The 24626-nt window shown below is 44.0% G+C and overlaps 1 protein-coding gene across 2 annotated transcripts in view; it reads left to right on the top strand.

Annotated features, from left to right (window-relative positions):
• Window positions 1-24626, top strand: part of ATP6V0E1 (ATPase H+ transporting V0 subunit e1) — a 49664-nt gene that overhangs the window by 11719 nt on the left and 13319 nt on the right. The window lies entirely within an intron of this gene.

The raw sequence follows: 24626 nt of genomic DNA on the forward strand, positions 1-24626 counted from the left end.
TGTGTGGGGAAAAGAAAGAAAGATCAGACTGTTACTGTGTCTATATAGAAAGAAGCAGACATAAGAGACTCCATTTTGTTCTGTATTTGAGATGCTGTTAATCTGTGACCCTACCCCCGACCTTGTCCTTGCAAGACACATGTGCTGTGGTGACTCAAGGTTTAAAGGATTTTGGGCTGTGCGGGGTGTGCTTTGTTAAACAAGTGCCTGAAGGCAGCTTGCTGGTTAAAAGTCATCACCATTCTTTTAATCTCAAGTACCCAGGGCTACGTACACTGCCAAAGGTCGCAGGGACCTCTGCCTAGGAAAGCTAGGTATTGTCCAAGGTTTCTCCCCCTGTGATAGTCTGAAATATGGCCTCGTGGGATGGGAAAGACCTGATCGTCCCCAGCCTGACACCCGTGAAGGGTCTATGCTGAGGAGGACCAGTACAAGAGGAAAGAAGGCCTCTTGGCAGTTGTTGGCGGTTGAGATAGAGAAAAGCATCTGTCTCCTGCCCGTCCCTGGGCAATGGAACATCTCTGTGTAAAACCCGATTGTATGTTCTGTTTACTGAGCACAACACAGAACAACGATCATAGCTCACTGCAGCCTCAAACTCTGAGGCTCAAGCGATCCTCCTGCCTCTGCCTCCCAAGTAGTTGGGACTATAGTCATGCGCCACCATGCTCAGCTAACTTTTTTATTTTTGTAGAGATGGGGTCATATTGTGTTACCCAGGCTGGTCTTGAACTCCTGGCCTCAGCAATCCTTCCATCTTAGCCTCCCAAAGTGCTGGGACTATAGGCATGAGTCACTACACCCAGCCAGGATTTCTTTCTAGAATTTAGAACCAGTGGTTCTCTTTTTTTGAAGAGAGCTTTCTGGCTTCCTGAGACTTCAGTGGCATGGAAAGTGTTGGTGTTCCCCGAAGCGTTGTTTAGTGCCCATGTGAGGTAGGAAGCAACAGTTCTGACCCATCCTATAGATGAAAGACCATGACCCTTTTTTTTTCCAGAAATATTTTAATAAAAATTGGCCATTTCCAAGAAACACCCACTGCATGCCCATTAATAAAAGAGAACCATAACAAAATAGAAAAGTTACCACATAGCTGTGATTTAAAGAGAAAATGCGGACACGAGCACATCAGCAAAGTCCAGTATTAAAGTCACATTCCTGCCGGGCGCGGTGGCTCACGCCTGTAATCCTAGCACTTTGGGAGGCCGAGGCGGATGGATCACCAGGTCAGGATATCGAGACCAGCCTGGCCAACATGGTGAAACCCCTTCTCTACTGAAAATACAAAAAAAAAAAAAATTAGCTGGGCGTGGCGGCGCACGCCTGTAGTCCCAGCTGCTTGGGGGGCTGAGGCAGGAGAGTCGCTTGAACCCTGGAGGCAGAGGTTGCAGTGAGCCAAGATCGTACCACTGCACTCCAGCCTTGGGCGACAGACTCCGTCTCAAAAAAAAAAACAAAAAAACCATACATATGTACATAAAGTCACATTCCTTCTTATGGGCTATGATTAGGAATCTGATTAGATATCAGAGTAAAAATACAAATGCTGAACTATTTTAGGTCAAAGAACCTCTATCGAAGCATGTGTCTTCAAAGGCATTCCAATTTGTGACTCAATTTTAGAATAAGGCAAACAGAAGACATACAAGGTGATGAAAGAGGGATTCTACAATTCCCCACATACGCTGAACCTAATAAAACAAATGTAGATTCTTAAAAAATTATTTTACTTTAAACAATTGCCAAGACTGAAATCAAAGGTAAATAGAAGGTACAACAGTTTTGCTCTGGTTGTTATCTGGGTTTGGGGAATTTTTTTGTTTTCCATTTTTTTACAAATACATATTAAACATGAAAAAACTCTATTTCAAATAAACTAACAGTTCAAGAAAAGCCTATCAGTTGCATTCTAGACATTTAAAACCTATATCACAATTTAAATTTCAATGGTAAAAACAGTAGGTTTTAGAATTGTTTTGTGATCCTCTATCAAAAGAAAAATTCTATTCTTTTAATTCAGTTTTTAAACATACCAGTGAGAATCAAAGTTGTCACCTTTTCCAATGACAAATTCTCCACACCAGAAGATAGTCATGACTCTCAAAGAAGAAACAATTTGGGTTTTTCCTGCCTTCAAAATGTTATCAAATCCTGTATTTCTCATAGACTCTTGAAACACATAGAAAATAAGAAATATTCCAATGAATGAAATATACCAAATGTCAGTAATACGCAAGACACATTCCTTTGGGGAAATGGCTATTTAAAAAAAAATTCAGTCTGTATACGCAAAGTAAGCAAGGAAATTCGGTCTTTTTTTTTCTTCTTCTTCTTCTTTAAAAATCTGTTACTCCTAAAATGTAATTCCACAAAATTGGAAGTGAAAAACTAAAGGTCAGGGACCAGGTGCAGTGGCTCACACTTGTAATCCCAGCACTTTGGGAGGTTGAGGTGGGCAGATCACCTGAGATCAGGAGTTCGAGACCAGCCTGGCCAACATGGTGAACCCCCATCTCTACTGAAAATAGAAAAAATCAGCCAGGCGTGGTGGCAGGCGCCTATAATCCCAGCTACTTGGAAGGCTGAGGCAGGAGAATCGCTTGAACCCGGGAGGTGGAGGTTGCAGTGAGCTGAGATCACACCATTGCACTCCAGCCTGGGGGACAAGAATGAGATGGTGGCTCACGCCTGTAATCCCAGCACTTTGGGAGGCCGAGGTGGGTGGATCACGAGGTCAGAAGATCGAGACCATCTCCTGGCTAACATGGTGAAACCCCATCTTTACTAAAAATACAAACTTTAGCCGGGCGTGGTAGCGGGCGCCTGTAGTCCCAGCTACTCGGGGAGGCCGAGGCAGGAGGAGAATGGCGGGAGGCGGAGCTTGCAGTGAACCGAGATCACGCCTTACACTCCAGCCTCGGTGACAGAGTGAGACTCCGTCTCAAAAAAAAAAAAAAAAAAAGAATAAATGAGGGCAAATAAATGTATCATCAAGAACTTATTTTAGTACGGTGATTGACCATCAGCCTATCCTACTGAATCACCTATGGAATTCAGAATAAGGGAGCTCCATATCAATCTAGGTGTCAAGGATTGGTCTGTCATTGAAAAGGCCTTTGTTTTCATTGCTTTGAAGATCTCTGCGATGTGAGCAGTAAGGTCAGTGGTGGTACCTTATCAAAAGGAAAATGGGGACCGGGCGTGATGGCTCACGCCTGTAATCCCAGCCTTTTGGGAGGTCGAGGCGGGCAGATCATGAGGTCAGGAGTTCGAGACTCCTGGCCACTATGGTGAAACCCCATCTCTACTAAAAGTACAACATTAGCCCCGTGTGGTCGTGGGCATCTGTAATCCCAGCTACTAAGGAGGCTAAGGCAGGAGTATCACTTGAACCTGGGAGGCAGAGGTTGCAGTGAGCCGAGATTGTGCCACTGCACTCCAGCCTGGGCAACAAGTCTCCATCTAGGGAGAAAAAAAAGAGAGGGGGAGTGGGGAGAATGATTGCACAGAGGAATGACTTGAGATTTTTTTGAGACGCAGTCTCGCTCTGTTGCCCAGGCTGGAGTGCAGTGGCATGATCTCGGCTCACTGCAAGCTCTGCCTCCTGGGTTCATGTCATTCTCCTGCCTCAGCCTCCCGAGTAGGTGGCACCTGCCACCACTCCCGGCTCATTTTTTGTATTTTTCAGTAGAGATGGGGTTTCACCATGTTAGCCAGGATGGTCTCGATCTCCTGACCTCACGATCCACCTGCCTCGGCTTCCCAAAGTGCTGGGATCACAGGCGTGAGCCACCACGTCCAGCCAGAATGACTTGAGATTTAAACCAAAAAAGGACCAAAATATTTTGTGACTTCCTGGTTCTCCATGGTCTTTGAAATATGGTTAATTTTCGTGATATTCTCTTGAAAACAAAAGAAAACCTTTTCCAGTCAGTCTCATGTCTTGTATTTCCACTTTTTTTTTTTTTTCTTTCTGGACACAACGTCTTGCTCTGTTACCCAGGCTGGAGTGCAGTGGCACTACCATAGTTCACTGCAGCCTCAAACTCCTGGACTGAAGCAATCTTCCTGCCTCAGCCTCCTGAGTAGCTGGGACTACAGGCACACAATACCACACCTGGCTACTTTTTTAAATTTTTAGTAGAGACGAGGTCCTGCTGTATTGCCCAGGCTAGTCTTGAACTCCTGAGCTCAAGCAGTCCTCTCAGCCTTCCAAAGTGCTAGGATTACAGGCGTGAGCCACCATGCCCCGTCATATTTCCACTTTGAAGTATAAAATGAATAATTGGATTTGAGCCCTTGCCTCTTGCTGTGTAGACAGACATTAGTCCATTTTTTCCTTTGTTCCCAAGTTCTGGTGACTCCTCGACTGACAGTGGATCAGCACTGTTAGTGGGGTATTAATAAAGGTCGTACACAGTGTTCCAACAGTAAATGCTTCTGGAGGCCATTTTATTGGGAAATCAGCTGGATAGCATTGACTTTATGAAATCATTTTTGTTTTGTTTCTTTGAAATCTAAATATCCTTTTTAGCATGATATCTGAGTGAAAAAATGTGGACAGAATTCAAATCCCAAATATTTTACATACCTTATTCCACAAAGGAGTGAGATTCGATTAAAAAACAAAATTGAAATTCAAAGGAAACTTCACTGTTTGGCACTGGTACATTTTCTTGAAAATGCCCCTTTTCAAGTAAGGCACACCCAAAGAGACTTCGGCTTTCCTAAACAAAGTCATGTTTTGAAATGCATTCATAGACTTTTAAATTGCCTTCTGTTTGTTCCAGTTTTTTCTGTTTCCAGTTTGTTCTAGTTTAAAGTTTGATTCCGTGAGGTTCCACTTGTTTGAGCTCTGTGTAAATTAGGTTCTCTGCCGGTAGAACCCAGTTTCTGTTAATAGTTCAGCAGAGGAAAATCTGAATGTTATATCTGGTACCCTCTTTAAGGCACAAGATCACTTTTGTCTCTTAAACATACAATCTTGTTAAGTTACTATACTATATTTCTGGTCTTAGGTTAATTTTTAATGTTGAATTATGTTGTTTTCTCAGAGTTACCAAGCTCACATGAAATTAGAAATGTAATGTTGTATTGCGAAGACACAGTTGTTTCTTGGAAAACATGCTATGTCTTAGCACTTGACTAACTGTAAATCTTACTGGCATCATGATACAGGAAAATAAATACTAAGAATCAGGAGACCTAGGTTCTTTTAGGCAAAAGGATACTTGGCACAATTATGTTGTAGGGTGGTTTTGTGAGTTTTAAGTAAGATGCTGTGTGTGAAAACTTACAGTAAAGCACAACAAAAATTAAAGTAATATTATCAGTGAATTATTATTATTTTTTTTTTTTTGAGACAGAGTCTCACTCTGTCGACCAGGCTGGAGTGCAGTGGCGAGATCTCAGCTCACTGCAACCTCCACGTCCCAGGTTCAAGTGATTCTCCTACTTCAGCCTCCTGAGTAGGTGGGACTACAGGTGTGCGCCACCATGCCTGGCTGTTTTTCATATTGTTAGTAAAGACGGGGTTTCACCATGTTGGCCAGGCTGGTCTCAAACTCCTGACCTCAAGTGATCCACCCACCTTGGCCTCCCAAAGTGCTGGGATTACAGGCGTGAGCCACCAACCCCAGCCAAACAGTGATTTTTAAAATAAGTTATTTTAATTCAAAGGACTGTGTTATTTGTAAGCACAGTTTGCTTACAGGGCTGGTATAGTGAATATTTTACTTAGCCTTATTAGAATTCATGCAGTCAACGTATATTTATTTAGCATTAGTAGACACTGGATCTGGACACTACTAAAAATACAAAATTAGGTGGGTGTGGTGGCGCAGTGTAGCAGTGAATAAACAAAGCAGACAACCTCCCTGTCCTCTTTAATGAGGAGAAGCAGATAAAACAAATCAAGAGCCAAAGAGGCCCAATTACTCCCCTCATTGTCCTTCATTCACTTCCCAAACAGGTTCCCCCATCCACTCATTTCCACAAATACTTACTCAGTTATGACCTCAGAAGATTCCCCCTTACCCATTCATTAGCCCCCTGTTGCTGTCCATCACACAGGGACCTGCATAGCCCACAGAACCTCCACCTCACATGTCTAGGAATTTGCAAATCCAGAGCTGAGCCTCATCTCCCTCACTGGCCTTTCTGGGTCCTGGTTCTAGAGCTAGTTTGAGCACAGGATATAAGCACCTCTCAGGGGCCTGGGTGCACCGCTTTGGTTTCCAACCAAGTAGCCACATGTGGTGGCTCACGCCTGTGATCACAGCACTTTGGCTGATCGGTTTCAGGGCTGCTATTTACTTTAACATCTATTTCCTTTTTAAACTTTCTGGTTTTGAGCTTTTTTTTTTTTTTTTTTTTTGAGATGGAGTTTCACTCTTGTTGCCCAGGCTGGAGTGCAATGGCTCGATTTCGGCTCACTGCAACCTCCGCCTCCCGGTTTCAAGCGATTCTCTTGCCTCAGCCTCCCGAGTAAGTGGGATTATAGGCATGTGCCACCACACCTGGCTTATTTTGTGTTTTTACTAGAGACAGGGTTTCTCCATGTTGGTCAGACTAGTCTCGAACTCCTGACCTCAGGTGATCCACCTGCCTCGGCCTCCCAAAGGTGTTGAGCTTTTTAAACATACTATTTTCTCTCTACAAAAGTGGAAAGATTAGGATAATGAACCTTCATTTGCTTACCACGCACCTTCAGAAATGATCAGCTTATGGCCAATCTTGTTTTATCCCCACACTTTTCCTCTCCACCCCAGATGATTCTGAAACAAATCCCAGACATATCAGTTCATCTGTAAACATTTCAATATGTGTCTCTAAATGTTAAAAGTACAACCACAATACCATTATGCACAAAACACTTAATTTCTTTATATCATCAAATATCCTATCATATTTAAATTTCTGTAATTGTCTCATTATTTTACAGCTTGCTGGAATCAAGGTCCACATAAAGACCACACATAGCGATTGGTGGATGTCTCTCCAATATCTCTTTATAGGCTTCTTCTCCATATCTTTCTCTTTTTTCTTGGAAATTTTAATAGAAAAACTGGGTTGTTTGCCCTTTAATGTTGCAGTCTGGTCTTTGTTAATTGCCTTGTCATGGTGGTAACACATGCTTCTGTATTTTCTGTGAATTGGTAGCCATAGCTAAAGGCTAATCAGATTTAGCTTCAGTTTTTTGACCAGTCTCCTTCATAAGTGGTATTGAGTACTTCCAAGAGGGGTACATAATGTCTGATTTTTTTTTTTTTTTTGTATTATTGGCCATCATTTATGATATTCTGTTTCTGTAACTTCTTGTTCACTAATTAGCCAGACTATATCCAAAACAGAAGCCAAGTCTGGTGGCTCAAGCCTGTAATCTCAGCACTTCGGAAGGCTGAGGCAGGAGAATTTTTTGAGGCCAGGAGTATGAGACCAGCCTGGGCAACATGGTGAAACCCTGTGTCTGAGGAGGAATCAACCATAGGGGAATTGGAGGCAGGGCTTTCTGCAAATGCAAAGGCACCGAGGGGTAAAGAGCTTGGGATAGCCGGGGACAGGGGTATCACACCTGTAGTCCCAGCTACTTGGGAGGCTAAAGCAGAAGGATCGCTTGGGCTCAGGAGTTTGAGACCAGCCTGGGCAGCACAGCAAGGCCCTGTCCCTTTTTTCTTTTTTTTTTTTAAAGCAGCTTGGAATGTTCTGGCAGGGTAGTGTTGGGCTTAATAGTGAGGTGGGGAGTGGTAGGTTCAGAGTTTATGTAAGACCCAGGCCACGTGGGATTTTATGGGCTGTGCAGGTCCTTGTGTGATTGACAGCAGTAGGGGGCCGAAGGATGAGTGAGGGGGAATCTTCCAAGGTCATAACTGAATAGGTATTTGTGGGAACAAGTGAGTGGGGGAAACTGTTTGGGAAGTGAATGAAGTGGTTATGAGGGGAGTGATTGGGCCTCTCTGGCTCTTGATTTTTTTTTACTGTCTGCCTCTCTTCATTAAAGAGGACAGGGAGGTTGTCTGAGTCGTTAATTCATTGCTACACATCTAGTGCCCAGATCCAGTGCCTGCTGATGCTACATAAGGAGTTTAGGTTTCATGTTAAGTGAATAGGAGATGTTTTAAGATTTTTAATGGAGGAGTGATTTGAATGGGATGATCACTCTGGCTGCTCTGTGGAGAACAGACTGTTTGGCGGGGAGAATGGAAGCAGGAACACCTGTCAGGAAGTGACTGCATGCATGCCAGTGAGAGATCACCGTGGTTTGGTCTGAGGTGAGGGGGGGCACACAGATTTGAGAGCAAATTTGGGGGGTAAAATTTATTGGTCGTACTGATGGGTTAGATGTAGGAAGAATCAGAGATGGCTCCCAGTTCTAGGTTGGGCCATTTACTAAGATGATCCTGACTTGGGACAGGATGAATTTGAAGAGAGATTCAACTGGTACATGCTAATTTGGACTGAGATGGCTGTAAGATGCCCAAAAGTTGTCAAACAGGAACTTATAAGCAGAGATATTTGAGGCCATGAGAACACATAGAATTACCTAAGGCAGTGGTTATTTGCTGGGGTTGCTGTTGGCATCCAGGGATAGAGGCCAGGGATGCTGCTGAACATCCTGTACTGCACAGGACAGCCTCACTTTCCCCCAGTGAAGAATTGTGCAGCCCAAAATTTCAATAGTGCTGAGGTTGAGAAACCCAGACCTAAGGGAAGGGGTGGAAGAGAAAAGTAAAGAAAAGATCTGACCAAACCTGGGGAATGCCAACATTTTGATGTTGTGTAGATAAGGAAGAGTCAGAAAAGGGCAACCTTGAGCCTCCTTTGGTGAATAAGGGTGGTGACTGGGAAAGCATGAAGGGATCAGGGTGGTAATCAGCAAGCTTGCACTTCATTTGCCTAAGGATGTGCGGTTGCACTTCTTTAGAGTCAGCTTTTCACAAGGATGGGTGAAAATTGTTAGGAGGCAGCACAAGGGGAGCAAAAGATGTTACTAACCCCAGTCACCAAAGCCTGAGATAGCTGGTGTGTAAAAATAAGCAGCCTTCTCTGCTTGAGAGAGCCTGGTGAGAAGGGATGGGAAGCTGGGTTTCAATTGAGCTAGAGGGAAAGTGCTGGAAGAGAAGGAGATACATAAGTAGCAGATCATTGAGCAAGATTTACAAAGAACACAGTGGAAGGATTTGGAAGAAAGGGGAAGATTTGGAAGAAAAGGAAGGGATGCACCGTTGTTGCATCAAATGGTGAGATGAGCACAGAGCAGTCTGGGGATGGGATCATAATAGATGGTCAGGAGGTTTCAAATGCTGGTAAAAATTGAGGTAAGGAAAGATATGAGACCTATTGAACTTAGTTTATATATTCCATTATTAGGCGAGAACTGGGACCTGAAGTCTTTCCACAGTAGCTTGGCAGGGGAGAGGATTTTGGCAGTTAGGCATGATGCTTCTGAAGGCTGTAGGCACTAAAATGGTACAGGTCATGCCTTGTTTTATTTTCTGTTTTGTTTTGCTTTTTTTCCCCAATATAGACATCCAGTTGTTGCTGCACCAGCTTTTGAAAATCCTTTCTCCGTGAAATTGCTTTGGCATTTTCATCCAAAATTAGTGCCTGTATCTCATGAGTCTGGCTCTGGATTATCTCTTCTGTTCATTGATCTCTGTCTGGCCTTATGATAATATACTGTCTTGAGTATTGCAGATTTATGTTAAAATTAGAAAGTGTGAGTCCTCCATCTTTGTGCTTCACGATTGTTTTGGTTATTCTAAAATAGCCACATATATTTTAAAATCAACTAGTCAGTTTCTACCAAAAAAACAAACAAACAAAAACCTGTTGGGATTTTAATTGGGATTGTGTTGAATATATCAATTTGAAGAGAACTGACATCTTAATGATGTTGAGTTTTCTAATCTCACTGGTATCTCCATGTCCAGCCTCATGGGATCTCTCCGTTTATTTAGGTTTTCTTTTGTTTCTCTCAAAAATGTTTTGTAATTTTTGGTGCAGAGATCTCACATGTCTCTTGGGTTTTTGGGGTTTTCATTTTCAACAGAGATGGGATTTTGCCATGTTGCCCAGGATGATCTCGATCTCCTGGGCTCAAGCGATCTGCCTGCCTTGGCCTCCCAAAGTGCTAGCATTACAGGCGTGAGCCACCATACCTAGTATGTCTCTTGTTATTTTAATGTATCAAATATTTTAATGTAATTTTTTTTTTTTTCTTCGAGACGGAATCTTGCTCTGTCGCCTAGGATGGAGTGCAGTGGCGCCATCTCAGCTCACTGCAAGCTCTACCTCCTGGGTTCATGCCATTCTCCTGCCTCAGCCTTCCCAGTAGCTGGGACTGCAGGCGCCCGTCACCTTGCCCGGCTAATTTTTTTTTTTTGAAACGGAGTCTCGCTCTGTGGCCCAGGCTGGAGTGCAGCGGCTGGATCCCGGCTCACTGCGAGCTCCGCCTCCCGGGTTCTCTCGATTCTCCTGCCTCAGCATCCGGAGTAGCTGGGACTACAGATGCCCGCCACCACGCCCGGCTAATTTTTTGTGTTTTTAGTAGAGACGGGGTTTTACCGTGTTAGCCAGGATGGTCTTGATCTCCTGACCTCGTGATCCGCCCGCCTCGGCCTCCCAAAGTGCTGGGATTACAGGCATGAGCCACCGCGCCCGGCCATTTTAATGTAATTTTTGATGCTCTTTTAACGAAGTAGTTAGTAATTTATCAATTTTATTAATCTTTTCAAATAATCAAAATTTTATCTTGGTTACTTTCCTATTTTTTTTGTCCTTCTATTTCGTTGACATCTGCATGTTATTATTTCCTTCCTTCTTTGGATTAATTTTGTCTTTTCTAGTGTAAACATTTAATACAGTAAAATTCCCTCTAAGCATTGCTCAGCGATATCCCACAAATTTTGATAAGGTGTATTTTCATTTTAATCCGTTTGAAATATTTTCTAATTTCTCTTGTAATTTCTTAGACCAATTGGTTATTCAGAATTGTGGTGTTTAATTTCTAAATATCTGGTGCTGTTCCAGATGTCTTCTTATTGTTAATTGATTTCTCATTTAATGCCATGTGGTCAGAAGACATACCTTCTAAGATTTCAGTCTTTTGAGATTGGGACTTATTTTATGCATATGGACGATCTTGACAACCATTTGTGTGAGGTTGAAAAGAATCTATATTCTGAAGTTGTTGGTTGTAGTATTCTGTATCAGGTCACGGTGGTTCAAATTTTCTATGTCCTTTTTTTTTTTCTGTCTACTGCTTTTAATTATGAAAAGAGGGATACTAAAAATTACCAGCTATGATTGTGGATTTTCTTGTTTCTCCCTTTCTTTCCTCTTGAGTTCTGATTGATTTATCCTTAATTCAAGATATAACCCTTTAGGATCCTAGTTGTTGGAGGGGGTGAAGATTTTAGTAAACTCTACTCTGGGCCGGGCGCGATGGCTCACACCTGTAATCCCAGCACTTTGGAAGGCCGGGGCGGGCGGATCACGAGGTCAGGAGATAGAGACCATCCTGGCTAACACGGTGAAACCCTGTCTCTACTAAAAACACAAAAACAAAATTAGCCGGGTGTGGTGGTGGGCGCCTGTAGTCCCAGCTACTCGGGATGCTGAAGCAGGAGAATGGCGTGAAACCGGTAGGTGGAGTTTGCAGTGAGCCGAGATCATGCCACTGCACGCCATCCTGGGCAACAGAGCGAAACTCAGTCTCAAAAACAAAACAAAACACTCTTCTCTGGATGGGCCCTGGGCCTTGTCTGCTGTTTCCTGTGCCCTGTGAGATCTGTAAACGAAAGCTCAAGTCCATCTTGTTTGTTACATACACTCAAGGTGTAGAAAGCAACCTGTAGTCACCTTCCTCTCTGAGTACTTGCCTTCAGTTGGGTTTTGGGGGTTTTTTGGGCCTGAGAATTGCTTGAATTTCTTATGAATACATTTGAGATGTTTGTAGGGGAAGGGAAGGGAAATCTAGGCACCTGGCCCAGCATATTACTTGCTATATGGAAAAGTTTATTTTTCTTAGTCTGACTTTGTAATGTTTGCATTTATAATTTGGCAGATAAGAGGAATTTTTAGACTTTGAGCTGGAAGGTCTGGTATAGAAAATAAGTATGGGGAGAGGCCGGGCGCAGTGGCTTAAGCCTGTAATCCCAGCACTTTGGGAGGCCGAGACGGGTGGATCACGAGGTCAGGAGATCGAAACCATCCTCGAAACCATCCTGGCTAACACGGTGAAACCCCGTCTCTACTAAAAAATACAAAAAACTAGCCGGGCGAGGTGGCGGGCGCCTGTAGTCCCAGCTACTGGGGAGGCTGAGGCAGGAGAATGGCGGGAACCCGGGAGGCGGAGCTTGCAGTGAGCCGAGATCGCACCACTGCACTCCAGCCCGGGCGACAGAGCGAGACTCCGTCTCAAAAAAAAAAAAAAAGAAAAAAAAAAAGAAAATAAGTATGGGGAGAAAAAAGGAAAGATATTTCAAGTTTAGAATTGGCAAAAATAGGGTATATTCCTTTGGTAGTGAAATAGCCATAGGCTGGCATTAGGTTAATGGAAAACACATTTGTGACTTTTTTTATTTTTATGGAGATGGGGGTCTCGCCATGTTGCCCAGGCTGGTCTTGAACTCCTGAGCTCAAGCATTCTGCCTATCTCGGCCTCCCAAAGTGCTGGGATTACAGGCATGAACCACCGCAGCCGGTCATGTTTATAACTTTTAATCTGAAGCTTGGTCTTCTCTTCCAAGCTCTTATGGCTGTCAGAATTCAGTTCTATGTGCTTATAGAACCAAGATCCAGGTTTCCTTGCTAGCTGTTAGTTGGGACCACTCTCAGCTCCTAGAGGCCACCTTCATTCCTGGCCATATGGCCCTTCCATTTTCACAGCCAGGAAAAGAGAATCTCCTTTGTGTCAAATCATCTCATCCTATAGCAGTCTGGAGTCTAATGAGGAGATAGAAACCACATAGTCGGTTAAGCAGGGGAAGAGTAATATAAAGAATTATTTTTTTTCTTTTGTGGATTAGGTAGCTGCACAAACCAAAATAGGTTGAGAGAGATTTCAGAATTATTATTAATTATGGCAAAAGAGTTACTAACAGATATAAAGAAACTATATTTGGTTCCCTAGGACTGAGGGAGAGTACCCAAAGAACAGACTTGGAAGGGATTCAGACCTCACTAGAGAAAGTATGGTTGAACCCACCAGAGAGCAAAGGAGTTTGCTGGTTTGGCCAGACCAGGGTTTGCCTGGAGTTTCTGGGCAAGCAGTTGGCCTCTTCTAGAGTACAGGCAGGGGGAGAGGTCATTGTGGCCATGGATGTAGTGGAAGTCCCTGTCCCTGTATGAGCAAGAGGCCTTCAAGGCATGTATGCCGTGCAGGGGCTTTGCTTAACATGTGGAGAAGGTTGTGAAGTTATTGCCAGGCCAAGCCTACAAGATCAAAGAGGTACCATGTTCTGGCCTCAAGCCTTAGTAGGCTTCACCAAATGTTCTCACACCCACTCCACAACCTCCAGGCTACGCCTGAAATGTCCCTCCAGCTTCCTCTACTGAGAAAGCTTAACAGCGTGCTCACTTTACAGGAGAAATAAAGTAATTCACTTGTTTATCACAGAGCACACATTGAATTGCACTTCATTTGCCTAATGTTCAGAGCTGAGAGGCAATAAATTCGTGACTGAAACACACACTCCAAATGTCTTTGTCAGGGACGGTCCTGTTCCTTCTCTTTTTTTTTTTGAGATAGAGTCCAGAGGTCTCCAGGCTGGAGTGCAGTGACACAATCCCGGCTCACTACAACGCTCTGCCTCCCGGGTTCAAGCCAGTCTCCTGCCTCAGCCTCTCGAGTAACTGGGACTACAGTCGTGCACCACCATGTCCAGCTAATTTTTGTTGTTTTAGTAGAGACAGGGTTTCACCATGTTTGCCAGCATGGTCTTGATCTCTTGACCTAATGATCTGCGCGCCTCAGCCTCCCAAGATGTTGGGATTACAGGCGTGGGCCGGGCATGGTGGTCCCAGGTCCTGTAGTCCCAGGTACTCAGGAGGCTGAGGCAGGAGAATGGTGTGAACCCGGGAGGCGGAGCTTGCAGTGAGCAGAGATGGCGCCACTGCACTCTAGCCTAGGCGACAGAGCAAGACTCCGTCTAAAGAAAAAAGAACTCAACTGAGGGCTGGATGGGTGGCTCATGCCTGTAATCCTAGCACTTTGGGAGACCAAGGCAGGCAGATCACTTGAGGCCAGGAGTTCGAGGCCAGCCTGGGCAACGTGGTGAAACCCCATCTCTAATAAAAATAGAAAAATCAGCCAGGCATGGTGGCATGCACCTGTAATCCAAGCTACTGGGGAGGCCGAGGCATGAGAATCACTTGAACCAGGAAAGCGGAGGTTATGGTGAGCCAGGATGGCACCACTGCACTCCAGCCTGGGCAACAGAGCGATCCTGTCTCAAAAAATACAAATTAAAGAAAAAAAAAAAAGGAACTTGTCTGAAGCCATGTCCAGTGGTGGCACCTCATGCCTGCAATCTCAGCTACTCAGAAGACTGAGATGGGAGGATTGCTAAAGGCCAGGAGTTCAAGACTACCCTGGGCAACATAAAAAGATTCTCATCTCAAAGAAAAAAACAAAAATTCATCTGAATAGGTCACGTTCACTCAGGATAGCCACTTTCCTTTTCTTTTTTTTTTTTTATTTTTTAAAATTTTTTTTATTTTGAGACAAGAGTCTTGCTTTGTCGCCCAGGGTGGAGTGCAGTGCGCAACTGGGCTCCTGCAACCTCCACCTCCCGGGTTCCCTGCAACCTCCGCCTCCTGGGTTCCCTCTAACCTCCGCCTCCCGGGTTCAAGCAATTCTTCTGCCTCAGCCTCTTGAGTAGCTGGGATTACAGGCGTCAGCCTCCTGAGTAGCTGGGATTACAGGCACGTGCCACCACGCCTGGCTAATTTTTCTATTTTTAGTAGAGACGGAATTTCACCATGTTTGTCAGGCTGGTCTCAAACTCCTGACCTGGTGATCCACCTACCTTGCCCTCCCAAAGTGCTGGGATTACAGGCGTGAACCACTGCGCCCAGCCTGGATAGCCGGTTTGTTAAAGCCAGTTGTATCAGATAATACAATCTAACCATGGAGTGACTGTCCTGTCAGATTCTCTGAGTTTTATGCAGGGTGTATACTGAGGGGTGGGAACCTCGGGAGAATTGAAATCTGTCTGCCACAGAGTGGGTGGTTGCGGGAGAGGAGGTGGAGATGAGAATGACTCAGTGCTACAAGAGAAACTCCTTTGTGAAGTAAATAGGTTGTAGTTCATTCTGTAGCTTGAATACATTTTTAGCTGTCTTACAGAGAAAGAGAAGGAATAACCAGTGTTTATTGAACATCTATTTGTCAGCCACTGCAGAGGGCACTTTACTTAATACCTTGAGGCAAGGATTGTTATCACCATTTTACAACAGGAGACACTGGGCTTGGGGTTGTAAGGACATTTGCCTGGATTCAGTTCACCAATATTTAGTGTTGCTAGAATTAAAATCCAACTCTGTCTAATACTGAATCCCATGTTTTCTAGGAGCATCTAATAATGTTGCTCCTCTGGAAAGTATTTGTATCATTCAGTTGGGATGAGAGGTCATTTTAGTGGTGCTAGGGCAAATCACTTTCTTGCATTTCTGCTGTCTCTTAAGGAGCTCACCGACAGAGGTCACTGCTGTCATGGCCCTGGCTGGAGGGACAGTGGATCAGAAGAGAGGTCCTGGCCAGGCTTCCCCATTCCAGCAGGGAAGCTGAGACTGCTCAATCTGTGTGTCACCGGGAAGTAACCCGTGCCTTTGTTCCCTGTTCTTATATCTGAATGTGGAACAGAAGAACAAAGCAGGGCTTGAGAGAGCTGAGTGTAGTGGCGAGGGCATGGTTTATGCTGGGAGAGTTCTAGTAACCAAGAGCAGAGCTCCTAAGAAATAGCCAGAGAGGGTTTGTAATATGAAGGCATCCATGCATATCTCTATGAAAACATACTCTACTACTCTCCTTGGTTTATTTCTCACAGCTCGTGAGTCCCTTTGGGTTGGCCCCTCAGCCAGCTCCTTTTTGTATCCTCAGAGGCTGACAGGGAACATGGCACTGCTAAATGATTGTGGAATAAATGAAAGAATCCCTAGGCTGCCTGATTTATCTTTTTTTTTTTTTTAAGACAGGGTCTTGCTCTGTTGCCCAGGCTAGAGTGCAGTGGCATGATCATAGCTCACTGCAGCCTTGACCTCCAGGGCTCAGGTGATTCTCCCACCTCAGCTTCCTGCGTAGCTGGGACTATAGGCATGTGCCATCAAGCCTGGTTAATTGGGAAAAAAAATTTTTTTTTGTAGAGACGGGGGTCTCACCATGTTGGTCAGGCTGGTCTTGAACTCATAGGTTCAAGCAATCCACCTGCCTCAGCCTCCCAAAGTGTTGGAATTACAGACATGAGCCAGCACACCTGGCCTGTTTCACCCTTAATAGCCTATAGAAACAGCCTGGTATAATGAGACTCAGGAGTCCTGGATTCCCCCCTTCCAGCTTCCAGCTTCCCCCTTCACTAATTTGCTATGGGGTATTAGTAAGCTCACTAGGACTTCATTTCCTCATGTTTAAAATGTAGAACTTAGACTTGATCTCAGATCCATTCCAGCTCTGCAGTTCTCTGAAGACATTGTTGCACCCTAGCTGCCTCAATTGTTTGAATAATCTCAAATTGGTTATTAGGCTGGCCCTCAGGTTATGAAGACATGCAGTACAGTTTGGGCAAATATGAAAGGTACATTTAGTTCCTTTTCTTGTACACATGAAGTAATAGATTCATTGGAATATGATCTCTTCCTCCACCCACTTCCATCAGTTCAGAGTGGATTTTTTTTTTCCCTCCCAGTTCTCTGCATGTTTATCAGCTTTAAAGGGAAATTTTAAGTCAGGAGGTAGTGAGAGGGGCAGGCACAAAGTTCAGCGGGTTAGGGGGGTAAATTCCTCTCTGAAATTTCAAATGAACCGGACTAGACTGTTTCCCAGGTAATTTTTTTTTTTTTTTTTCCGAATCTTGCTCTGTCACCCAGGCTGGAGTGCAGTGGCATGATCTTGATTTACTGCAATCTCTGCCTCCTAGGTTCAAGTGATTCTCCTGCCTCAGCCTTAAGTGAGATGTGTGTGTGTGTGTGTGTGTGCACATGCATATGTGTATGTGTGTGTACTTTGATAACCATATACAGAAGAGTGAAATTGGACCTTTCCTGTCACCATATACAAAAGTCAACTCAGGATGGATTAAAGATTTAAACAAGGCCAGGCATGGTGGTTCACACCTTTAATCCCAGCGCTTTGGGAGGCCGAGGCTGGCAGATCACCTGAGGTCGGGAGTTCGAGACCAGTCTGACCAATATGGAGAAACCCCCGTCTCTACTGAAAATACAAAAAATTAGCTGGGCGTGGTGGCACATGCCTGTAATCCCAGCTACTCGGGAGGCTAAGGCAGAAGAATCACTTGAACCTGGGAGATGACGGTTGCAGTGAGCTGAGATCATGCACCATTCCACTCCAGCCTGGGTAACAAGAGTGAAACTCCATCTCAAAAAAAAAAACAAAAGAAAAGATTTAAACATAAGACCTGAAATTATAAAACAACTAGAAGCAAACATAGGAACAACTCTTCAGAGCATTGGTCTAGGCAAAAGTTTTATGACTAAGACCTCAGAAGCACAGGCAACAGGCTGGGTGCAGTGGCTCACACCTGTAATCCCAGCACTGTGGGAGGTTGAGGTGGGAAGATCAGTTGAGCCCAGGAATTCGAGACCAGCTTAGGCAGCATAATGAGACCCTGTCTCTACAAAAAATTTTAAAAATTAGCCAAGGATGGTGGCATGTGCCTGTGGTCCAAGCTACTCAGGAGGCTGAGGTAGGAGGATCCCTTAAGCCTAGGAGCCTGGGAGATCGAGGCGGCAATGAGCTGTGATTGTGCCACTCCAGTCCAGCCTGGGCAACAGAGCAAGACACTTGTCCAAAAAAAAAAGGCAGAGGCAACAAAAACTAAAATAGGTAAATGGGACTATATTAAACTAAAAAGCTCTGCACAGCAAAAGAAACAATCAATAGAATAAAGAGACAACTTACTGAATGGGAGAAAATATTTGCAAACTACTCATCTGACAGGAGACTAAGATCCAGAATATATAAGGACCACAAACAACAGTAAAAAAACAAATAATCTCATTGAGAAATGGACATGACTAGATATTTCTCAAAAGAAGACATTATAAATGGCCAGCAGTGCTCAATATTACTAATCACCAGGGAAATGCAAATCAAAACCACATTGAGATATCTCACTCCAGTTAGAATGGCTATTACTAAAAAGCCAAAATATGGCCGTGCATGGTGGCTCATGCCTATATTCCCAGCACTTTGGGAAGCCTGGGCAGGCGGATCATCTGAGGTTAGGAGTTTGAGACCAGTCTGGCCAAACCATGGTCAACATGGTGAAATCCCATCTCTACTAAAAATTAAAAAATTACCTGGGTGTGGTGGTGGGCGCCTGTAATCCCAGCTACTCCTGAGGCTGAGGCAGGAGAATCACTTGAACCCAGGAGGTGGAGGTTGCAGTGAGCCAAGATCGTGCCACTGCACTCCAGCCTGGGCCGTAAAGGGAGACTCCATCTTAAAAAAAAAAAAAAAGCCAAAAAATAACAGATGCTAGCAAGGATGCAGAGAAAAGGGAACTTTTATACACTGTTGGTGGGAATGTAAATTAGTGCAGCCAATATAGAAAACGGTATGGAGATTTTTCAAACAACTAAAAATAGAACTACTATATGATCCAGCATTCCTGCTACTGGGGTAGAGAAATCAGTATATCAAAGGTATACCTGCACTCGCATGTTGATCATAGTGCCATTCACAGTAGCAAAGATAGAGAATCAATCTTAAGTGTCCATCAACACATGAATGGATGCAGAAAATGTGTTATATGTACACTATGGAATAGTATTCGACCATAAAAAAGAATGAAATCATGTCATTTGCAGGATCATGGGAGGAACTAGAGGCCATTATCTTAAGTGAAATAAGCTCCATCCTGGCTAACACGGTGAAACCCCGTCTCTACTAAAAAATACAAAAAACTAGCCGGGCGAGGTGGCGGGCGCTTGTAGTCCCAGCTACTTGGGAGGCTGAGGCAGGAGAATGGCGTAAACCCCGGAGGCGGAGCTTGCAGTGAGCTGAGATCCGGCCACTGCACTCCAGCCTGGGCAACAGAGCGAGACTCCGTCTCAAAAAGAAAAAAAAAAAGAAATAAGCCAAGTGTGGAAAGACAAATATCGCATGTTCTCACTTATATGTGGGAGCTAAAAAATTTGATGTCATAGACATGGAGAATAGAATGATAGATATGAGAGACTGGGAAGGAAGGAAAGTTGTAGGGATAAAGAGTAGTACAATGGGTACAAACACTAAACAGCGGAAATAAGTTCCTTCTGTGTTTGATTGCAAAATAGGGTGACTATACTCAGCAACAGTACTTTGTGTATTTCATACCAACTGGAAGAGAGGACTTGAAATGATACCAACACAGAGAAATGGTAAATGAGAAGAAAAAGTTTCTAAATACTGACCTGACCAAGAAAGTGGTCTTCATTCTTGCTTCTGGATATTCTTTAGCAAAGGTACCGAAGGCTTGTGTTGCACTTAATCAGTGCTCAGTGGATGGATTCTCATTTTCTGAATTCTCTATTTAGATTTAGCTACATTAATGCCTTCTGAAATGTTCTCAGTTAACATATTCCAGAATGTCACTTTTTGAAGTGGAAACATTAATCTGATTTGATTCCTGGTCTATGATCTACTACTACCTAATTAGCATTGTGACCATAAGCCAATCACTTAGACTTTCTGCCTGTTTCCTAGTACAAGAATGAAATGAAAGGTTATATGTGAAGTTGTGATATTGTGAAATATAAATTTAGTCTTTGTCTCCATTTCCTGGTATATAACTCCTAAAATCCTTAGCATCTCCAAAGTGACTTGTTTCTTTGTATACTAATGAGTTGACTGATGATTGACAACCCTTGGTAGCTCCAGGATGGGATCTAATTACCAGACTACCAGGGAGGGATTAGAGGGTTGGGACTTCCAGCCCCACAGCCAAACCTCAGGGGATGGGGGAGGGGCTGAACCTTAAATTGATCACCAATGGCCAGTGATGTAATCAATCATGCCTACACGATGAAGCTTCCATAAAAATCCAAAAGGATTGGGTTCTGAGAGGTTTGGAAAATCTGGAAGCTATTCCTGGAGGGTGGTGTTCTCAGGAAGAGCGTGGGAACTTTGTGCCCCTTTCCATAGCTCACCCTCTACATCACTTTGTCTGTATCTTGTGTAATATCTTTTGTTTGTTTGTTTGAGACAGTCTCACTCTGTCACCCAGGCTAAAGTGCAGTGGTGCGATCTCCACTGCAGCCTCTACCTCCCAGGTTCAAGCGATTCTCCTGCCTCACCCTCCCAAGTAGCTGGGACTACAGATGTGTGCCACCATGCCCAGCTGACTTTCGTATTTTTAGTAGAGACGGGTTTCACCATCTTGGCCAGGCTGGTCTCGAACTCCTGGGCTCAAGTGATCTACCTGCCTTGGCCTCTCAAAGTGTTGAGATTACAGGTGTGAGCCACCGTGCCCACATTGTAATATCTTTTATAGTAAACCAGAAAAACGTGTTTCCCTGAGCTCTGCGAGCTGCTCTAGCAGATTAACTGAAGCTAAGAAGGGTTGGGGCCTCCCCGATTTATAGCCAGTTGGTCAGAAGCACAGGTAGACTTGCGATTGGAATCAGAAGTGAGGGGCAGTCTTGTGGAACCAAGCCCTCACCCTGTGAGATCTGATGCTACCTCCAGGCAGATAGTGTCAGGATTGAATTGGAGGACACCCAGCTGGTGTCTGCTGCAGAATTGATTGTGTGCTTGTTGGTGGGGAGAAGTCCCCACACGTTTGGCTATAGAAGTCTTCTATGTTGATTATTGCGGTGTGAAAGCAGAGGAAAAGGAGTCAATGTTTTTTCCACTCTCAGAAATAGCATCAGTATATTTTAAAAGTTCCCTGAGTGATTATAATTTGCAGCTGGGGAAGAGAACCACTCCGCTACAACATCCTACAAAGTGCTAGGAAGTGGTGTTTTCATTCTGTGCTATATATTCTTGGTTACAAAAGGAGATGGGGCTAGTTTAAATTCTAATGGATTTTTTATTTAGTATTTCTAGGCATTGGCCAGTTGTCTCAGTCTCTTATGAAAGTGTTTTTTTTCAGGCAGCTGGTATTGCCTGCCGGGATTGGGGAAGTCCTCGGTTAGTTTGGAATTTTCCATGACTCTTAGCTCTGCACCATTAGCGTTGACTGCAGTCACAGAGCTCTTCAGTGTGTCTGCCTGTGCTGTTCTCCTCCTTTTTTTATAATGTCAGATGGATGTTGAACCTCAACTACAAGTCTTAGTATTGTGTTTGTGTTTAATACCCTTGTTCTAAGGATGGATCAGAAAATATCATCTGAATGAACTTTTTGTTTATTAAATGAGTCAGCTTGAACTATCTGTTTTGGCCTGGTTTCCTCAGGTGTCATGTTTCCTGTCACAAAATCACCTTTTGTTTCTGTGGGCACAAGCTTCTGATGTGGTGCTGGCTAATTCTCCAGCAGTCTCTCCATTGGTGATCAGAATCAGCTCTAAAAAAGCTCTAAAAATGACAGTAAATGGAAGAAAAGAGATCCACCCAGATAATGGCCTAGTTGGGGCTTGGCTAGTTCCCCGCTTATAGGGAAATTGAAAGTCCTGAAAGTTTAAAAGGAGACTGCTGTAGTGATACATCTACTTATCCTTAGAAAGCGATTCCCGGCCGGGCATGGTGGCTCACGCCTGTAATCCCAACACTTTGGGAGGCTGAGGCGGGCGGATCACGAGGTCAGGAGTTTGAGACCAGCCTGGCCAACATAGTGAAACCTCGTCTCTACTAAAAATACAAAAATTAGCAGGGCATGGTGGCACACGCCTGTAATCCCAGCTACTCGGGAGGCTGAAGCCGGAAAATTGCTTGAACCCAGGAAGCGGAGGTTGTGGTGAGCTGAGATCGTGCCACTGCACTGCAGCCGGGACAACAGCGAGACTCCATCTCAAAAAAACAAAACAAAACAAAAAAGAAAAGAAAGTGATTCCGTTGATCCCAGTGCACCATGCAGACAGGATAGCAGTATGTTACCAAATTTCACTCTCCCAGATCGGTAGCTGGAGGTTCGTTGGGCTTGTTTACCTTAACCCTGCCCTCCTCCCCACACCATTGTCCACCAACAAAAGAAGTTCAAATTCATGCACAGTTGACCTTTGAGTAATGTGGAAGTTAGAGGTTCCAGTCCCCTGCACAGTTGAAAATCCATTTATAACTTTTGAGTCCCCCCAAATTTCACTACTAATAGCCTACTGTTGATCAGAAGCTTTACCAATAACATAAACAGTCAATTAACACATAGTTTGTATATGTTTTACATCCTGTGTTCCTATAATAAAGGAAGGTAGAGAAAAGAAAATGTTGAGAAAAGCATAAGGAAGAGAAAATATGTTTACTATTTATGAAGTGCAAGCGGATCGGCATAAAGGTCTTCATCCTTGTTGTCTCGGCATAAAGGTCTTCATCCTTGTTGTCTTCATACTGAGTAGGCTGAGGAGGAGGAAGAAGAGGGGTTGGTCCTGCTGTCTCAGGTGTGGTAGAGGCAGAAGAAGAGGTGAAAGAGGTGGAAAGGGAGGTGGAGGCAGGAGAGGCAGGCATATGAGCAGACCCAGGCATCCAAGTTGACCTGCATGGTTCAAACCCATGTTGTTCAGTGGTCAATTGGATTTTGAGTAAGAACTAAAGGCAGTGTGTATTCTGCTTCATCCCCCTGCCTGTCTTACTCCTTCCCTGACCACCTTGTCGAAGTAATGCCCCCAGAAGCCATTCTCTATTCCTTCTCCCTGCTTGAGTTCCTTCATAACAGTTATCACCTGACATTCTATTATGTAAGCTCTATGAGGACAGTGACATTTCATTTTTCTCCATTGTATTTCTGAGGCCTAGAACCTAGTAGGTGCTCATTAAATATTTCTTTAGTAAGTGAAGAATGGTTTGAATACCCAGACATTTGCATATTTTTTGTTGTTGTTGTTCTTTGCTTTTGTCTGAGCTAAGTGATTCTCTTTTTTTTTTTTTTTTTTTTTTTTGAGACGGAGTCTCGCTGTGTCGCCCAGGCTGGAGTGCAGTGGCCAGATCTCGGCTCACTGCGAGCTCTGCCTCCTGGGTTTACGCCATTCTCCTGCCTCAGCCTCCCGAGTAGCTGGGACTACAGGCGCCCGCCACCTCGCCCAGCTAGTTTTTTTGCATTTTTTAGTAGAGACGGGGTTTCACTGTGTTAGCCAGGATGGTCTCGATCTCCTGACCTCGTGATCCACCCGTCTCGGCCTCCCAAAGTGCTGGGATTACAGGCTTGAGCCACCACGCCCAGCCGCTAAGTGATTCTTAAACTTTATTTGGCGTATGAATTACCATATCATATATAAGACCCTTTATACAGAACTTTGTGAGCAATATAAGAACATTTTACAGATAAATCTGTGCTATTTTTCTTTTCTTTTTTTAGAGACAGGGTCTCGCTCTGTTGCCCAGGCTGGAGTGCAGTGATGTAACTATAGCACTGTAGCCTTGAACTCCCAGACTCAAGGGATCCTCCCACCTTAGCCTCCCAGGTAGCTGTGACTACAGGTGCGAGTCAGCAAACCTGATGAATTTTAAAAATTTTTTTGTAGAGATGGGTTCTCACTGTGTTGCCCAGACTGGTCATCAACTCCTGGCTTCGAGTGATCCTCATCCTCCCAAAGTGCGGGGATTATAGGCATGAGCCACCGCACCCAACCTGTTTTTCACTTTTCACCCTGAAATAAGATGTGGCACCATTGTACTTCCTTTATAGTTAGTCTGTAATACAGAGGAATGCCTCGTTATTTAGATTCTGAAGTAAACTGGGGAGAAGGTAAATGCCCATTCTGTTAAGTTTCACAGTAGGATGTGTTACATATTTTCGTGGTGGTGGGGATTAGAGAAAGGGACCTTACGTGTTACAGTCTAATTGGAAGATGATAAGCTGCAGTCAAACCTTGCCTGTACCAGTAAAAATGGGTGTGTCATATAGGTTATGGGTCTTAACATTTGGAGAATGGATAAAATAAGACATATTTTCCCTGATGTTGGAAATTGTGATGATGATAAATTGAGATTAGGTGAAAACACTTTGAAGCGAAGATATCATGAATTCAGGAAATCTTGGATACTTAGAAAGGTAATTGAGTAATAAGAGAAAAGTCAGAGACTTACTGTGATGAAGCCTCACTGCTTTGTGATATGTCTCAAGATGAAGGCAGGCTACGTCCTGGGAAACATTTTGTTATCAGACAAGCTGCTGTTAGTTAGCACAGTGTATATAGAAGGTTTGGTGTGAATGCAGTAGATTTAAGTTTTGCTAGTGTACTTTTTTCATGCTAATTGAAACTGGTCATGTTCCAACATGATTTCACCACTTTGTTGTTGTTTCTCTCCCATC

Source organism: Rhinopithecus bieti, unplaced genomic scaffold (genome assembly GCF_001698545.2).
Source record: "Rhinopithecus bieti isolate Rb0 unplaced genomic scaffold, ASM169854v2 scaffold_49762, whole genome shotgun sequence".
NCBI classification, from domain to species: Eukaryota; Metazoa; Chordata; class Mammalia; order Primates; family Cercopithecidae; genus Rhinopithecus; species Rhinopithecus bieti.